Below are 16963 nucleotides of genomic sequence, written 5' to 3'. Positions count from 1 at the left end.
GTCAGCTAAGTAGAAAACACAACGGATCCACTTACTAAGCCGATGTTGCAAATTTCCCATGCTTGGAATCTGAATAAGATGGGTTTGATGTCGTTGGGTGATTAGCTTAGGTTCAGTGCGAGATTGTTGGAATAGGTTAACTGAAAGCCAATTGGATTGGCCTGCCTGTAAACTATTCTGACAATAACTCGATTATGTATAATATAATTCAATGAATAAAATGAGTATTCGCTATTGGCATTTCATTTGTTGTACTCATAACATTTATGTTTGCGTTTCTATCAAACATCACAACAAAGCCTACAGACCACCTAGAACCACCGTGCAACAGTTGGACTGCGTATTGGATGGAGGTCATGGAACCAACTTTTTAGGTTTTGGGTCTGAAATATTCCAAGTCGAGGACCACGAGAATAGGCATCAAAGTGTCCTATGAAGACATGAATTAAGAGTCTCATTCATTTGATGAGTGCCATATTTCTTCGGCAACAGACGTGGGACGTCTATGTGATCTTAATAGGTCGATTGACTAAGTGACGAATCGACTAAACTGACTCGCGGGGATCATCATATAGAAGCCATGGAAACTTGGTCAATATGACTCAAGTCCCCGACTCCGATAATATGGAAGTAGTCCTCAAACTTAAGCAATCACGACAGTCAGGTGCATGCGATGACTGTATCTTAGATTCGTGTGAGAGGTGATCCTGTCTAAGACATGATCATCATAAGCTTCGTCTACTGCATTCAAAGTATGTAGCGAGGACGATGAGTTTCAAGAAGAGGATCCATCCCCTGTCCAAACGTGACAGAGGTATCTCCTATGCACTTGGACATACGTCTACGCTCTATAAAGCTGTGGCCACAGTCATTGGTCGAATAGGAAGAGGAGGTTTCCATTTTAAGCAATTAGGCATAACGCGATCTCAAGTATTAAGCATAGATGCCTAGTCTAGGATGGGAACCGACGCTTAAGGCTGGGAGACGGTAGACGGTAGACGGAAGGACTGTACCCGTGTGGACTCGAGAGCCTAGAAGTTCACATGGATGTTTGACTAGTCTCTAGTGCCACAGACCTTTGCTAGACGGCCACCCATGGTGACGGGCTTTCTTGATCAAAGGTTGATCAAGAATTACAAATTAAATTAGATTTAATTAATAATAGTGTTAGACACTAACCTAAGTCTAGCTGAAAGGTGAACCTAAAGAGTCACACACAAATCACCGAGAAGGGACGAGGAATTAATTGGGAATTAATTCAATAACTAATTAGATTACTTACATATGATCGGGATCCATTGGATGGATAAGCCCAATGATAAATTGAATGGATTAATTTATATTGGGGTTTGCCCTTATCATTTAATAGTTGGACTTATTATTTAATAAAAGTCTTATTGGGTTCATATATTTAATTAGACTAAATATATAATGGACTTAATTAAGTGGGCTTTAGTTAAATTGAATTTAATTAATTAGGCACGGTATTTTAATTAATTAAAATCGGTCCAAGCCCATTAATTAAGTTCGTGAAAATGATTGGAAAAGAAAATTATTGACTAACAAAATCATCTTTGGAGAATGCCAAATTGGTCATCCTTTATTTGGAATAACAAATTATTACCTTATGGATGGTTAAATGAACCTTAACATATTTTAATGCATCCATTTAAGATATATATGTATAATAGTCATTTGGAATAACTAATGAATACATAAAAAAGCAAGAAAATAATTTCCTCTCCCTAATTTTTCCACTTGGCCGAACCCTCCCTCTTCTGCACACTTGGTGTGTTCTTCTCCTCAATTCTTTTCTAGCAAATTGAATTGAGGAATCCCAAGTTATGATGTGGTGTGGACGCGACTTTAGAGGGTCTCTACATTGAGGCCTTGGGTGAACGAATCAACGAAGGAGGTTTGAAATAAGTCAAGAAAAGGTAATTCTTGATTTACGATTTTTGTTCCTCTCGTTTTTCATTATACCAATAGCCCTGTTAATTTCATTATCATTCAATTTTATTAACCACATCGAATGCCCGGGTACTCCAAGGATACACCCCTTGGAATCATGGTTTCGTTGCAATTATATTTTATTTTACGCAATTTATTATAACCGCTTCCACTTGCGCGTTCCTGGGCGGATCCACTCGCACGTCATGGTGCCCTTTCACTCCCCCAACTTTTGATTGGGGTTTTCAATTTTAGTTATAATGAGTGTAGTTATGAATATGAGGTTTCATTTATTTTGAATAAATGTAAGCTTCCGAGGAGATGAAGTCCTAGGCCCATTGGACAGAGCTCACGACGGAAGAGGAGCAAAGAGAAAGACCCATTAGAATGATAATGGATTACTATTTTGTAATAGTTAGTCCACACTCTAGATTAACCATAAACTCACTGCGGGCTCAGTGGGTCACTGAGGATTGGGCTTGTGATCGAACAGGAGCAGGCTAGGCTTCTAATGTGGTGTATGTTTTAATATTTGGAGTATGATGCGTTTGGAAAGCATCTGTTTATACTCAATGATTGAAACTGATGCATGCAAAAATGTTATAATGATGAGGTCTCAGTTACAACAAACTTAACTCTTACTTTGATGGTCCATGTTAAGTATTAGGCCTAGAAGGGATTAAAATCTAAATGGTTTGTTTAAATCCAAGCCTTCCGTCCACAATAATGTGGTGTGGATGCTACTTTTACCTATTCGTGGTCTCACGAGTCGTGGCACGTTATGAATGGGAGAAACCTACACTATTGTTGTTAATGAATGGAATATACTCTTATTTTTCTATCTCACGAGTCGTGGAGGTGGCAATAGAGATATTCATTTGGAGTCCTTAGGATCACGTGAAGAGATGAGACAAAATAACTTGGGGATCTCATTGGATGAGAATGATATAGGTTACCACCCATAAAGTCTTTTTTCATGTGAATCGTAAAAGCGGGGCATGGAGAATTGCGTTTGTGGACTCCAAGCCCACTAGGAAATGGTTTTCGAAAAACCCCACTTGAGAGTAGTGGGCTTTTTGAAGAAATAGAGGGATGGGTTAATGACTGAAGACCAAGTCTTAAACTTGATATATAATATTATAATAATCAACTAAAATTTCTATTTAGATTTGATGTAGATGTCTAAGAATCCACTCACTGCAATTCTTGAGACTAATAAATTTAACGGAACGAACTATAATGATTAGCTGCGAAATCTTAGATTGTCCTAGACTCTGCGAACTACACCTATATTTTTGGATATGTCTCTTCCTCGGGCCTTGCAGGAAGGGTCCACATGCGAAGAACATTTGACGTTCGAGAAGTGGCATGAGGATATTCGGAAGGTTCACGGTATTGTACTGGCGTTAATGACCATTGACATCCAAAAACAGTAGGATAGGCATGATGATGTCCAATCGATAATGCTCCGCATGAGCCAGGTTTATGTGGTTCGGGACCGGCATATTAGATATGCTGTCATAAAAGTATTTTTCGGTGCCAAGATAATTGAAGGGTCTTCTGTACAGGAGCATGGGGTTAAGATGCTATCCCTTGTGGAGAAGCTCAAGGACCTCATGCTGATCTTGAAAAAGAGACGTACATTGATGTGATCCTTCAGTCTCTCCTCCCTCCTTTGACCCGTTTATCAGGAACTATAACATGAATGGGCTTGACAAAGACCTTCATGAGTTGATAAATATGTTGGTCCAGTACGAGGCAATGATTGAAAAGTCTGTGCCGTCCGTATAGGTAGGGGAGGAACCTACCTCAGAAGCGAAAGGTAAAGGGGCCGGACGTTAAAAGAAAAAGGTAAGATAAAATCAACTATTGGAAGCGCTCAGAGCATTACTGTTGCCCATCTGGGCATGGGCAAAGGGAAAAGGAAGGCGGTTCGACAATCATAGACTCCAAAAGATGTTTGCATTGACTAAAGGCTTGATCGCACTAGGTTACATAATCATGTACTATTTCAACATGAATATTATTAGCTAAGTTTATTTAGCCTTAGTGCTTTTGCAGTAATGGCCTAGCTATTCCTTAGCTTTAAGACTATTTGTCTTAGCATTCTATTCCTTTTTATTTCTGCAAATCATTTGCAGAAATGGGCTTTGTTGGGAATATGAATAGTAATCATGTTTGCTCAACAAATGCCATGGTTTGGGCGAAAGGGAATTCACGATACTCCCTCTTTAATGACCTTTGGCAATTTATGACAAACATCATAAGTAAATTTTGACTAACTTTTCTTCATCCTTCTTTCTCATTTGGAATCCGGCACACTTGCCTTTCGCTCTTCAGGTCAAAGCCTCCAAATCCAATACCGATGGTGTAGATTCTTCAATCGTTATCGCGTATTGGTCCAACTATTTTATCAACTCATGAAATAGTCTTTTCAAGTTCATTTAGACTTTATGATGAATAGGTCGAAGGAGGCATGAAGGGACCTGAAGAATTACGTCAATATACATCTTTAAAGATCAACATGGGGGTATTAGATCTTCTCCATAGGGGATTCCATCTTAGCCCAATGTTTGCGTACAGACGACCTTCAGTCAACTAGGCTTCAAAATATGCTTTCGTCGCGGCATATCCAATATGCTGGTTCAGTGCCGCATAAATTTGATTTATGTGGAGCATTATTGAGCCAATGTTGTCTAGCCTATCATACTGCTCACTGATGATACAAGTAGGTATGACACTACGGACCTTGCGATTGTTCTTATGCCTTAAAATCGAACGTCAAAAATTCCTTAAGCAAAGAATCCTTTCGCAAGTCTGATTGAAGTGGCTTTTTCATGACTTAATCCTAGGTTTGAAATCGAGGACAATGCTTCGATTTTTGCAGTCAATTTTAATCGATAGTGTTCTATTAAATAAATCTCAAAATAAAGAAAAATTAAAAAACGGTAACGTAGACATTCATTTTAAATGTAAAGAAGAAACAGTAAGTAGATTTCGTCTATGCTTTATGTCCATCACGGTGTTGAATATATTATCAAGCACATTTTTCTCAATGTCATGACATCAATCTTGTGTTCGATAAGATGCGTTGCCCAGTATGAAAGATCACAGAAGCTACTTTTTTTGTCCACTTGTGGGCACTAACATAGCTTGAAGGGAGGGTCAACGGCTGTTCAACTCCAAGACTGATGTTTGTAACCCAATCGCGGATCTTCTCTCCTGTTAGAATCAAGCGTGCAACTTTATATTCCACATGATTCTTTGTTAAGGTTTTCTTTTTCCTTTGGTAGGGATGATCCTTAGGGAGAATAGCATGCCTTCTTACCGTGCTATAGATGGAATGACCATATAGCATCCATATAAACTGAACACCCTATAATACTGACGATACTCCATCCAGACTGAATTCCATAGGCCGATAGGTCATTCACAGTCCACATCAACGCCGCCCACATAATGAATTCCTTGTCCGTGGCATTGTCGTATATTCGAACACCCACATGCCACAATTATAACAGCTCTTCAACCAGACGCTTTGGATTAGAAGGGCCAAGGACCACCATCGTAATAAACATGTACTTAGAACTTATGCATATATCAGGGGAAGATTGTATGATGTAAGTATAAGGAGCCAATACGAATAAGTACGACCGTACTGCCCGTCCTGTGCAAACCTATTTGTGCAAAGGCCTAGCTGAACATTACGTGAGTCTTCAGAAAAATTGGGATATGTTCCGGTCAAACTGCTTTCAAGCCTCTGTATCGAAAGGATAACACATAGATCAATCCTCCATCCGATGTGTGGCATGCGACGTCATGTGCTCCGCAGTTGCTCTCGAGGCATACAACCTCTGCAGACTGGGAGTAAGCGATAGGTACCTAAGAACGATATACAGTGACTTCTTGCCGCCGATGTCTCGCTCCCATGTCGGCATGTACCTAGTGTCTCCACAAAACTTCCAGCATTCGTCGTTGCTCTAGTACAACATGCAATGATTCTCACACGCCTCAATCTTTTCAATGTGTAATCCCAAATCCTTTATCAACTTTTTTGTACTGTAGTAATCTCTAGGCACGATGTGACCGAAGGGCAATATTGTACTAGCCCACTAGAATATTCGTTCCTATGATTGCTCAAAAATATGACTGTCTGTCTTGATATTCACCAACTCAGCACCAGATGCAAATTCAGATTGGGTACAAACGTTACATAACGGGTGGTCGACGACTTTTATCCGGAAAATAGCCAACAATAGTTTCCATTGAATGAATAACGGATCTGGACCCTAAAAATAATAATGCTTTGGAATAAGCATGACTAATCAAATGAAATAAAGCACTTCGATAAGACCCCATTCCTAGAGCTAACATCATATAACCCAATTGAGACATTGTCGAATAAGCTAAACCCCTCTTAATGTCTTTTTGAGCAAGAGATAAAGTAGCTCCTAATAATACTGTGATTATGCCTATCAACGAGATAAAATTCATTATATAAGGTATAACTATGAAAAGAGGAAGAAGACGAGCTACAAGAAAAATCCCCGCTGCTACCATAGTAGCAGCATGTAAAAGAGCGGAAATTCGCCCATTTCTAAAAAAAGAAAACGATTTTGTTTTGTTTTTTTTTGTAAAGACGAAGAAAAAAATTCGATTTTCTTGCCTATTTACTACAGCGACGAACAATCAAATTATCACTATATTTATTCTTTTTTCTACTTCTTCTTCCAAGTGCAGGATAACCCCAAGGGGTTGTGGGGTTTTTTTCTACCAATTTGGGCTCTCCCTTCACCACCCCCATGGGGATGGTCCACCGGGTTCATAACTACTCCTCTTACTACAGGACGCTTACCTAGCCAACGCTTGGATCCGGCTCTACCCAAACTTTTTTGGTTTGCCCCAACATTCCCCACTTGTCCGACTGTTGCTGAGCAGTTTTTGGATATCAAACGGACCTCCCCAGAAGGTAATTTTAATGTGGCCGATTTCCCCTCTTTTGCAATCAGTTTCGCTACAGCACCCGCTGCTCTAACTAATTGTCCACCCTTTCCAAGTGTGATTTCTATGTTATGTATGGCCATGCCCTCACTCTTAGGGGCCACCACTGTAATAATATGAACTTGGACCAGCATCAGTAGGACAGAACCTCGTACCATCATCAGGCACACCATCAAGAGAAGAAAACAATAACTCGGCCCGGCTGCATCAAAAACCACTTCTGTGCCCAATCCGTCTGTTGTTCCATCACCCCAGTGTGAATAATTACCTCCTCATGAGCAACTGGGGTTTGCTTCTTCAGCACTAGAGGGGCAACCACATCATCAAAGTACTCCTGCACCATCTCCTCGCTATGCGAAGTCCAATTATCACATTCTGGCATAAACCCTCGCATACACAAGTGATTACTGACATCGTTGGGTGTTCTGAACTTTGTATTTTTGCACTTCCGGCAAGGACACCTGGTTTTGTCTCCATCCATATGTCCACGCTGACACTTGGCCCATTTTTTGAAAGTCTTAACCCCATCCTTAAGCTCCGGTGTAAGACCAGCCCTCCTTAGGAGCTTCTTATCATACATGCATCTCCTTAATTGTTGTAACAAAATGATATATCACTGCATATTCACATGTAGATACATATTAGAAGTATTTGATATCTTTTTGTTATATATGACCTGTAGGAATTGATGGGTAGTGACCCAATCCAAACCAAATCTATTTTTTCTAATGGATAGACCTAGTTTAAATAATATGCATCTAGTTTTTTAAAATTCATGAGTTCATCCAATTTTAAGGAATAAGAATTTTCCAGTAGTCAGTCTGTTGGTCAACATGATAAGTTACATTGTTAATTATTCGGTGCCATGCACATTTTATCTTTGCCAAATGTTCCAAAACAAAAAAAGAATGAATGTTAATAAATCTTATATCATAGATGTTCTTGAAGAGTTGGAATGCAGCCGATGATATTGTTTTGAATATCTTCGTTATATGTTCTTTTGCAGTATTTAATGAAACAATAAATAGGAGCAAATGCTATTTTAATTTTAAAATCATGTAGTGATTAATGAAACAATAAGTGAAAAATGGTTGTTTTGATGTTAAAATCGACAAGTAATTCTGCATTTAATGAAACAATAAGTGGCAGCAAAATACTATTTTAATATTAAAACCTTACTTATTATGCAGTATTTAATGAAACAATTAATGTGAGCAAATATTATTTTAATGTTAAAACCTTACTTATAATTCAGTGTTTAATGAAACTTTTTTTGTAGTACATGGAGGAACAAGTAATTTCATGGAAAATCAACCAGTGGAGGATGCTCAATCAGTTAAGATTACGTGGAGGATTAAAGACTTTCCAAGGTTCAGTACGACGAAACTCTATTCCAGCACATGTGAACTTGGTGATGTTACATGGTAATTTTCTACCTGCTATATGAATTGAGACATTAATATATCGTTGATGGTTTGTACAAGTTTCGACACTTGTAATAGAATTGGAAATTAATATTTCGCTTTATACATGTTAGGAGGCTTCTCATTTTTTTAAGGGGGAACAATGTTGATTTTCTATCCATGTATATGGGATTTATTGACTCAGCTAATTTACCATATGGTTGGAGCAGATATGGACACTTCAGTTTGATTGTTGTCAATCAATTTCATAGCAGCAATTCAATTAGAAAAGGTACTCAAGTACAATTGTAATGTCTAAGTGCTACCATAAATTTGGTCAGATGAGAAGTTATCATCCTTTGCAACATATTGATTTTGCTATTCATTATATGGGCTGGAATCTCATCTCTACCCTTATTGATGAAATGTTGAATGTCTAATCATAAGAATTTTCCTTTTATATGTATAGATGAAATTAAGCTTATATGTTGAGCATGTACCCTTTATATATACTAAGATTTTGTTTCATTTTTGTGGATCTCATAGTATATGTATAATTCTCTAACACGCATTTGTTCTTCCTTTTTATCTGCTCATTTCATTTTATCTGCTCATCTGCACTTACTTTTTGACCATGCAGAAACAAAACACCAACTTAATGTGGGGAAAGTGATTGGGGTTTCATATCCTTTATGCCACTTAACGACCTTTATGATACACGCCGAGGTTTTATAGTCAATGACATCTGTGTGATTGAAGCTGATATTGCTGTCTACCGAGCTACGGATCAATATTTATATAATTCTAAAAGGGAAACTAGTTATGTTGGACTTAAGAACAAAGGAGCCACCTGTTATATGAACTCTCTTCTCCATATGTTGTTCCACATTCCCTATTTCAGAAAGGTTAAGTATCTCATTCCAAGGACTATCTGGTTGTATATCATGATTTGTTTTCATGTATGTTTGTTTCTTAGGGAAGTGATGATATCTTTGATTCTTATTCAGGTTGTATACCACATGACAACTAGTGTTAATGATGAGCCATCAACAAGTATACCTATGGCCCTACAAAGAAGAGGCCGCAAAAAGAGAAAGAACTAAAGAAGAAAAAAAAGCAGAAGCTAATATGTACATGATTGTAAAGGTAAATTATATTGACAGTTGTTCTACATAGTAACAGTTTTACTATTTCATTGTCTCCATTTTAAGCAGATTTTTAATTAGAGAACGATGGTGATGTATTTTTGTTGTGACTGATGAAGATTTTGCAACGCAGATTGGAAAGGATATATGTTTTTGATTTAGTGGATCATGCGAAAGTTAAAAGTTTTTGTGTTCAGAAGCTTAAACTATTTCACACTTTGAAGGTATATAAGTATTTCCAATTGATTAAAGTTAGGTTCTCATAATCTTAAAAAAAAGTTAGAAGTTTTAGTGTTCAGAAGCTTAAACTATTTCACACTTTTAAGGTATATAAGTATTTCCAATTGAGTAAAGTTAGGTTCTCATAATATTAACAATTGTTGCACCCTTTTATACAGATTGAATTTTCTATTACAATTCATGCTATAGTTTTTATTCCATAACAACATACACATCTTAATATAAAGATTAGATGATTAATTTCATCTAAGGAAGGATTTTATACACATGTCATGTATACTTATATGTAATAGAATTTGTAACTAACAACTGCACTAGGAAATTTAATCTCCCTCTATCTCAGAGAAGAACCAATACCAAAAATCAACCTTATTAGTTCACTAAGCTATCAAATGGAACTTTTCTTATAGTAAAATCTACTTATTTATGTATGTAATTATATTTTTTCCCCTCTGCACATGATTAGCCTGTGTCCAATATCTTTTACTCTTATGGGAGTACACTTTTGTTCTTCTTGTGAAGCATATTCTTTTTTAGTAATTTTAACCATTTTAACGTTTTAGTTGTTGTTGTAATTATTCTTGTTGTTACTTGTACTGTGTCGGGAAAATAGCATGTTTTGTCCAGTCCGTTAGTACTTTAACCATTTAGCATTCTACTATTCCTTAAATATCCATAATATAATTAAAGTTGTACTATGTCACTTGTACTATGTTGGGAAAATAATTTTTTTTGTATCTTAATTTAGGGTCTTACTACTTTTTGTCCCATTGTTTATAGAATTCTCACTTTTGCCCCTGTAACTTATGAAAAGTAACACTTTTGGTCTCATTACACCATTCTGTTAGATATTTTAATGAAAACACATGGTCGTTGAGCCTTTACACTTTTAGTCCCTTGGTTACATGACTCTCACTTTAGTCTGAACTTAAAAATACCGCACTTTTATTCCCATGCACTTAAAAATAATGTAGTTTTTTTCGTTCTGTTTTTTGCTTCTCAGGAGATAAAGTTTGAGCTCACAGTCGTGTGCGTACATTGACACGGGACTTACATTTATATTTAACCAGGTATATGAAAATCACAAGCACAAGTATCTTGTCAGGACAAAGATTGTATTTTGATAACTTTCTGGTTTCTTTTATTGCAGCTAGAGAATGGGGACATTTTCTGGTATCAAAAGTCACTGCCTGCTCAAACAAGGAAGCTATTTCGTTGCCCGGATATTCCATCTATCCTTGAATATCATCATAGCCTTCAAGTACATTTTCATAAATATTGTGTTCATATTAATTAGTAATATTTATCTGCATGCATTTGCATCTTAGGTAGAATCACTATATTGTAGTTACAAGATATATGTTTCATGTGACGCCCCAAATATTATAATACATAATTGTAGGATTAATTGGTAAATTTTCATGAAATTTAGTTAACTAGCTAATAAATTATGGGTCATAATTGGAGTTCAATAACACTTGAATGAATTAAATTAGAGTTCCTTATAATATTTCGCGATAATTTATATTAATTAAGAAAATTAAAAAAGACGTAAATGGTATTTTGAGAAAAGTTTAATTAAATAAATAAAATAATAATAATATTATATATATAAAAATAATATGTATATATATATAAGTAGAGAGGGAGAGAATTGAGAGTGGAGGTGGGGCCCAACTCCCACCGCCTCACTCCCTCTTTTCCTTTTTTTTTATTTTAGTTTGTTTGTTGTTCTTAATATACACACAAACATATGTACATACAACAGACAGCAAATTGCAATTTTTTTGGCGGGAGAAGAAAAACAGACAGAGGTAAGAAAATTGCTATTTTAATTTTTATTAATTTATATAATTATATTATTTAATTAGTTCATTTATTAAATGTTGATTATATTAAGCGATGTATCATTTAATCGGAATATTTTACGGGTTTGGTTATTTAAAATAGTGTCTAATTAAATACAGAATCGGGTATAAAAATGATGTCGATGGTTAATAAGATTATTAAATTCGTTAGATTTGGATATTGCTATAGCCAATTTATATAATTCCATCAAAATTGTTAACTAAATATGTAATTCTACGTATTGTTATTTAATTAAATTATATAATAGCGAGAAATTGATAAGAAATCCGTAGAAATATTTCAAAAATTATATTTAATAAATGGTATGCTAATAAAGAGGAAAAACGAAGATTTGTACTTCGATAGAAGTGGAATATTGAAGAATTATTAGAAATTGTACGAATAATATTTAATATTATATTTAAAAGAAGTTACGATATTCTCGATATATTAACTATATGTGGTATAACTCATTATAGGATACGGGGGTAGAGTGAAAGACCGAACTACTACCTATTGGATAGATAAGCGTTGTGAGGTTGAGGTAAGTAAATAATTAGTATTATGTATATATGTTCTCTTTATTGTGATATTATTATTATATGACTTTGTGGTTCATGCTGATATTGTTTTATTTGAAAATATATGCGTGGTGAATGATTTGATTTGATTGATGATACTGTGTACGTGGAATGCAAAGACACATTGAAATATCATGTTTGTTGTATGTTGTGTTGTGGATGTCTGAAAATGAGAATGTAATGATATATTGTTTTACGTTACTAGTTGCTTACAAGAATGGTGATATGTGAAAATGAGGGAGTGGTGGATATTGAATATAATGATGGCGTGAATACCCCTTGATGTGTTGAAAAGCCTATAAGGCGAAATGAAATGAAAAGAGCTTTGATGCGATATGAGAAAGAAATGAAATGAAAAGAGCTTTGATTTGTATATATGTGATGTTGTTGGTTGACTATGTCGTTATGACGTTGTGAATACGTATGCATATTGATTAGATGATTATGTGCATTTGTATATATAAACACAGGGATTATATTGTGTCGCATAGTCAAGCAGAATACTTGGAGGACTAAGATACTTTGTTCGACCATTTCCAGGTCTCACTCACTTTCTCACACAGACACACTCTATGACAATATTTATATGCAAATGCGCTTAAATTTCATAAGATGCTTTGACTCTATAGAGAAGCAGTATTTGTGTTTCTTAGGAGCAATATCTTGGACTGGAACACGTTAACAATACCCCTAGAAGGCTCCTGTAGCAAATAAGGTAATCTATACCTTGTTTTATTTTCTTTTTTTTTCTTAATAAATTTCATTTTGTTGCTCGATGTTGATAATCTTACCGAAAGTTTTGCAGAAAACCTAACACTATGTTTGGTTTCATTTTTCACTTGTTTTGATGTGTTTTATGGAGATAGAGAGAGAAAAATAACGATACATACGTATGTTTGGTTTTGTTTAATAGGAGAGAAAAACTATTATTCATTGTCAAATCATGTCTCTTTTATATATATTGAAATATATGTATGAGTATGTATATAATTTTTTTAGTTGTAGGGCCTTTAATTAGTGTAGACTTATTTTGACAAAAAACAAATGAGATACTATTTGAAAACTTCTCAAAAAACTACCAAAACTTTCAAAACAAATCAAGGCAAACATTGTCCATGTTTTGGCCCATCTCGAAAATGAAGCGAAATTGAAACCAAATATAATGTAAAAATTTAATTTCATGCTACATGTCCTTTTAGTTATCTACTGAACAAATAAGTTGATTGTTGTATTATGAGCCCTGACCTTTACATGCAAAATGAAAACTTAATATGGCATGCTATAGAACACAAGACGTACCTTATTTGCTCTAAAAACAAAAACAAGGCAAGCAACGTACTGAGTTTACGAATTCATGACATATTTGTTTTATATCTGTATTTGCAGTGATATGTTTGTGTTTTCTATAAGAATAGTTCTAACTAAGATCTGCAATAACCTCTTCTTCTCAGTATCGCACCTCACATAACAAGCCTTTGAGGATTTACAATTAGGAGTGTGGCTGCTAGTGAGGTCCTTACATAGCCAGATCTTGAAAACTCATAAGTAAAGCATAGGAAAAAATGCAAGCAACCGCTTGTGATATCGCAAATGAGCAAATTATCCCCTAAACAAATAGCGATTTTTCTGACCATAATTTTTCTAGTACACCTGTTTGTGTCTTTTGTTGTAAGGGAGTAGTACTCCTTGTTTAATGTTGCTCTATTTGTAAGGGAATAGTACTCCTTGTTTGTGGCTTTGTTAGAAATTCTAGGGAGATAGCTCTCCCCGCTGTAACTATTTTGTGTATTTTAATATAGAATGATTGGGAACTCCGAGAAGCTCCCCCGCCTCTAGGTGGTTTTTGTTAAAAAAAAGAATAGTGATTAACCTCAAAATACAACAATTTACCCCCCTATGTTTTCCAAAATAAAGCAATTTACCTCCCTATATAAGGAGGTAAATTGCTTCATTTTAAAAAGTATAGGGGGGTAAATTGCTATTTTTTTTTTTGTAGAGGATAATGTGCTCATTTTCAATATCACAGGGGGTGAATTGCATTCACCCGTAGAACATTAGTCAAAGTTGAGAGTGTAAAATACATATTTGTACATATATTGGAGAGCTTCTCTTGATGTAGGGTTTCATGTCGATTCACATGTAATCCAACAGCTTATTGTCGGTGTTCTAGATTTGTGCCGTGGATGACAAATCAATTGCTTCAGAATGGACAATGAGGATCGTATTCTAGATTCGTTGTATGAGTTGTATATAGTACTTGTAATTGTTAATTATACTTGGCTTCATGTACATTACTGTTGGGAGATTGTCTATTTTTTTAATTGTATATATAGAAATATATATAGATAGATAGATAGACAAAGAGATAGATTGAAGAGCTATTGAAATTATTTCTGCTATTTTGCTTTATTATATTGTTTTAGTCTTGGCCATTGTGCAATTCTATCACTATGTTTTGAAACCTTCAATAACGTTAGAAAATTGTGGTGGTTTAATTGGTAAAACGTTACATGAAAATATTTTATGCTAGGCTATTAGGACATTGTGATGTCTTGCATTCCGTTAATTTAATCATTAAATCGAGCTATTGCCCAATAAACTAATGACGTGACCAAAAACTAAGGACAACCAGAAGATCAATTGAAGGTGTTTATGTATTGTCATTACTCTTCTCCTTGTGCTCAATCTTGCTTTTATCGCCCCCACTACCACCAGCTTCGATAAATCAGTAACTTTTAAAAATTACAGCGCAACAGAATTGTCTTATTTCTTATTTATTCTCATGAGGTCATTGTATTTGTTGGTTTTTGTTCTTGTTTTTGGTATTGCGAAATTGGTCTTATTTTAAGGTTAGTAGAACTAAAATTTTCTTATGTATAAGAACATGTGAAAGGACAAAGTAACAAATGAAAGTGGATAATTACCTTGTTCCTTGAGATTTAATGTCAATATAAATGTTCATTTAGCTTTTGTTATATATGTGTGATTTTATAAAATGTTAAGTCTGAAGAATTAGGTTTATTGAAAGAGATATGTACAATAGGGGATTTTGTGTAAGTTTCTTTTTCTTTTTATTGAGTGGGTGTTTATATAAATACAATTACAATATCACACCACTTTTATTCATTTTCGGCTCATCTTCGACATTAACCAAAACAGGCCACATGTTTGGGTGGATTTAATTCACTGAACTATGTGTATTTTGTTTTGTTTTGGGTTTTGCCTTGTTTCTCAATATCATATACAAAATTCATTTAATTACATTCTCACGTTTTTTTCCCATCATCGCTCCTCTCACCATCTGTCCTCTTTCGCTGTCAGGTTTCAAACTGCCATCGCCTACATTCTATGCAACAACCCGTTTTGCTGGAGATGGTGGGGGAACGCGCTCAACCGAAAATATATTACCTTGAGCATCCCTTCTTTGTGCGAAGCTAATTTTGGAGCTTCAATGCACGGTGGTAAGCACCGCAGCTGTTGCAAAAATTGATGGTAGAGATCAAGTAGTGGTGGTTGATTTGCTGGGTTTTTCTTGTGGTGGTGGTGGCAGTTTCACCCGTCTTCATCGTAACTCCGGTGGAAGTTACGACCGCTACTAAGCGGTTTCTCAGCTCTCCTGCAACGCAATTTGAGTTAGAATTCGGAGTTCTTCTCACTCTCTGCATTCTTTGGTAGAACTCTCTAATTTAGCAAACAAACATAGAGAGAGAAATGCATTTGTTAAATTCTATAGTACGGTACAATTTATTAACTCTATTCTATTTAAATATATACATATTTATAGATATGGTGTAATTAATTTAAATCCATTCTATTTATAAACATACTACAATTTCAATATATACTATTTATTAAAAAATGAGGTCTTAAAATAACTAACTTTTGTTATGTGTTTTTACTAATTCATAAAATACTTTATAATTATTTAAATAAATTCATCAAATATGTTATTGAAATAGTCTATTTGGGTGTTCCCTTTGAGATTCCCGGGCGTCCAGTGTTAGTCTAAAGCATAATAATCAACATATAAACACGCACAGAAGTGGCTAGAGGATTAAACAAAAAGCATAGAAACAAAAATGAAATTTTACCTTTTTGTTTCTATAGTTGAGCAACAACGTGCATTGTTTTCTTTATGTTCTCCCGTTCTCATCACTTTAAGATCCAAATTAGAACCCTCTAATTTGTCCACACCATGGAGGAGAGATAGTTCTTTTTTCTATTACTAGATAGAATAAAGAACAAGAAGAAAAACAACTCCGAACTAACACTATTGTTTAGTGTTTTTGGAATGTTTTATGTTCTACCATGAATCCAATTAAATGTAGAACAAAAAGGAGAGAAAAGAGAGCAAATTTTGTGGCTGAGATGCTAGTCATTCATGATATGTGTGTATTTTTGTATATTACATATAATTGAATTCAAAATTCAATAACTACCAAGTTTGCTTCCAAGACAACCTATAAACACACATGCATATAATTTTTAACCATGATGAAATAACAATTTCATTATCTTTATCTCGGTGCGGAGTTTCAATTTCTTCTTAACTTGTTCTCACCTCCCTCAAATGAGCTTGGACTTCAAGTATGGATCGGGCTTGATTTAATCAAATTAAATTAATTTTAGCCCAACTATGTCTAAAGATTCATTTAATCCAGTTAAATAAATCTAAGCCCAAACTCTAATTAATTGATCCAATCAATTAATTAAGCCAAATCAAACAAATAAATACAATTAATTTAAAGGTGTTAATCCATAAATTAATTAATTCAATTAATTAATTTTTTAGCTA

The 16963-nt window shown here is 35.0% G+C and overlaps 1 pseudogene; it reads left to right on the top strand.

Moving 5' to 3' along the window:
- The first annotated feature begins 8253 nt into the window (after window positions 1-8253).
- LOC105178817 (ubiquitin C-terminal hydrolase 13-like) overlaps window positions 8254-16963 on the top strand; it is a 157711-nt pseudogene continuing 149001 nt past the window's right edge.

This window comes from Sesamum indicum, linkage group LG13 (assembly GCF_026168435.1).
Source record: "Sesamum indicum cultivar Baizhima isolate 11 linkage group LG13, ASM2616843v1, whole genome shotgun sequence".
In the NCBI taxonomy this organism is placed as follows: domain Eukaryota; kingdom Viridiplantae; phylum Streptophyta; class Magnoliopsida; order Lamiales; family Pedaliaceae; genus Sesamum; species Sesamum indicum.
The sequence above is the reverse complement of the archived record's forward strand: the minus strand, read 5'-3'. Positions and strand labels throughout refer to the sequence as shown.